Source organism: Hibiscus syriacus, unplaced genomic scaffold, assembly GCF_006381635.1.
Source record: "Hibiscus syriacus cultivar Baekdansim isolate YM2019G1 unplaced genomic scaffold, ASM638163v2 tig00117016_pilon, whole genome shotgun sequence".
Classification (NCBI taxonomy): domain Eukaryota; kingdom Viridiplantae; phylum Streptophyta; class Magnoliopsida; order Malvales; family Malvaceae; genus Hibiscus; species Hibiscus syriacus.
In genome coordinates, this window is record NW_024063525.1 from 2,529,534 (window position 1) to 2,533,047 (window position 3,514).

Consider the following 3,514-nt stretch of genomic DNA (forward strand, 5'->3'; position numbering starts at 1 on the left):
CAATACAAAACGAATACTCATTGGAATCATGGTGTCAAAGGTAGCTCGCCTGTAGCCCTATGTGTCTCCATGGTGTGGCGCATGGAATACTATGTGTCTTTATTCTGTAGGTAGGTCACCTGAAGCGCAATGTGTCTCCCATGAAATTGTCCCATGAAGTTACAACATGGCAACTTATATAGCCTGCATGGCAGCAATAATGATACTATTTTAGTTACCAATAATGATGTAATAATACATTGTATTAATAATATAATAATAATGGGGGTGAGAAGTTTTGATCAATGTTTTCAAAACCGGACCGGACATTGAACCGGTGAAGGTACTGGTTCACTGGTTCAACCGGGTTCAACCGCGGTTGAACCGGATTTTATATAAAATAATATATATTTTTTTAATTTTACATAATATTCAAAGCAATATTAATATATATGTAACACTTTTTTTAAGTTTACAATATTAAAAGGTATAAAAATATCACAAGTCATAACATGTATAAATGAAAAACTATAAAATCAAGTGAAACAAAATAATTCAAATCAACTACAACATAATATTTAAGGTAAAACATATTAAATAATAAATATAATTATATAACTATAATCAAAAAAATAAAATTGGGGCTTAAAAAAATCATAACAAATGATGTCATTTGGTTTAATTGTTTTAAAAAAACAATCCCACATGGCTAAGAAACATAGAAGAGTATCCCAAAAGTTTAAAGAGTAAAAATATGAGAACAAAACAATCCCACATGGCTAAGAAACATAGAAGAGCATCCCAACTTACTTCTATAAATAATAGAGGTAATTTGGCATTCAAAATCATGGAGCCTTTTGGTGAGCACAAAATGAACTATTCTTTCGCTTCAATTGAACTCAAATTTTAGGCTTCAATTGAGCTCAAATTTTAGGCTTCAATCGAACTTCTAAATTTTTTTTTTGAGTTCGAGCCTTTTCGATTTCAAGTTTTAATATTATATTTTGAGTTGATAATTTTTAGCTCGTGAGTTTTTGAGTCGAGTTGAGCTTACTTTTAAAGTTTTCGAGTTCGAGTCGAGCTCAACAATACTCGAATTTGACTCGGCTTGTTAAACAAACGACGTCGTTTGGTTTAATTTTTTTTAAAGAAAAAAAGTGAACCGGCGGTTCAAACCGGTTTTCAGCCGGTTCACCCCGGTTTTCCCGGTTTTCATCCGGTTCTTTAGCGGTTCTGTGCTAATCCGGTTTTGGGAGTTAACCGGACCTGGACAGGCCACCGGTTCACGGTTCAGCCGGTCGAACCGGCCGGTCCGATCTGGTTTTAATAACATTGGTTTTGATATATATGAGTGTTATGGGTGTGAGGGTGGATAATCGGAAATCAAGTTTAAGAAGAGAAGAGAAAGGAGAGGAGAAGAAATAAAGAAAGAGAAAAAAAGAAGAAATAAATAAATTTGAAGGTATTTTTTTATTTTTTTAAATTCTTGTAATAAATTAATATAGATGATTTATTTATTTTATTTATTTATTAAATTGATATTTTAATTAATTAATGTTTTTTTAACTTTAGTTTAAATAAATCATATTTGGTTTAATTTAAAAATAAATTAGATTATGTAAAGGTTTAAAGGAATCTATTCAAAAAAGGTATTTTGTTGTTGTTGTTGTTTAAATTAGTTAGTTAGTTTATATTATTTTTAGATTAAATTATTTTTGTTTAAATTAATGTTTATATCAAATTATTGTAGTTTAAAAAAATTATTTTTTAAACATATTCGTTCAAATGATAGAACAAAATCAACTGGTGAGACTTGACGATCAACATATTTCTAGCCATTTGAGAATAATGGTGTTATTATTATTTAATATAATAATATATTTTATTTGAGAACGGATTATTATCATTAAATGCTAGAAGTTTATTTTATGATTAATTGATTAATTTCATGAATTAATTAATTGTAGGAAGATGAGAAGAGAATCCTTCGACATCGACTCAATATTTGTGATAAGCCACCCTTTGATTGGATAACTTGCAAGAGACTGAACTTTACGATACAACATTTGTTCGAGAGTACAAGTTGATCATGTGTTTGATCAGTGTGTTGATTGAACGTTGGAGACAAAAAACACATACATTTCATTTTTCGTGTGGAGAATGTACGATAACTTTGGAGAATGTGGCCATCCAACTCAGGATCCCAACAAATGGGATGCTAGTGGTGCGGAAAAATAACTAGAATGATTTAAAAGGGTGGCTCTTAAACTCCAACAAAATATTACCTAACAAGAAATTTTATATGCAACTCGAGCATATATATTGCAGTTGATTAGAGAAGTTTTGATGCTGGATAAATCCGTTAATCTAGTTCTTACACAATAACTTTCGTTTTATGATAAATTTTGAGAATACTCGTCAATATAGTTGGAGATCGACGATATTGGCGTTCTTGTATCATAAGATATGCAAGGTGTCAATAATCGTAACAATATTAATATAGTGGAAATCAGTGAATGCTTGATGTTGTTATAATCACGGGCTTGACACAAACTTTTATTTTTAACACCGATTAGTCGAACTATGGTTGGCTTTCCTCTTATCGAAAAGTAATATTTCTCTATTTTGAACTAAAATCTTAAATTATATTTATTTAGATTAAAAATTATTAACAAATGTTTTTTTGATTGTTATATAGATGGAGGCATAAAATAGAAACAACTGGGTTGGTGCACAATAACATTAAAGACATTAGTTTAAAGATCGACATTAGAAGCAAAAATTAGGCATATATATATTATTATTTATAATTACTAATTTTTTATAATTAAATTTTATTATTTATTTATTTATTTATATTTTTCCTAATTAATATTAATAAATTTTAATTTTACTGTTTAATTGGAGGTCATATGTAGATGCAGAAATTATTGCATGTGTGTGGCAAGATGTTGGAGATAGTTGTCAATATTGGTGTGGTGTTACATCGTGGATTCCTTTTTCTTTTGTTGAGTTCTAGTTCCACCATCCTATTCCATAGATTCCATACGATCACGACGAACTCTACAAAATAGATGGATGAGACAAACACAACATGAATTGGATTGAGAAGCATGCGAACTACATTAATATTTAGAACAACAAGGCCTCATACTTGCCAGCTCTTAGTCCCATTCAAGATGATGACTTTGATTTTAAGACGTCGACTTACGTTAACCATTATTAGGATAATGAAAAGTCGCATTTGACAATGACGAGAGAAAGACGATAATTTATACAATTTAAGAAAAAATGTAAAAGCCGAAAAATCTATACCGAGTAGGAGTGGGAGTTCATCTCACCATGAAGTGGAAACAACACCTGTGGATAATAGCTCAGCACAACCTTTGGGCGATGTGGGATCATTTCATCAAGAGTTTGATGATTCTGCTGTTGTGGAATACATATCTAAATTTATGCATCCTCAGCCACTCATCTACTTTCTGTTTGGATCAACATATGATATTGATATTTTGATAACATGAAATCCATGATG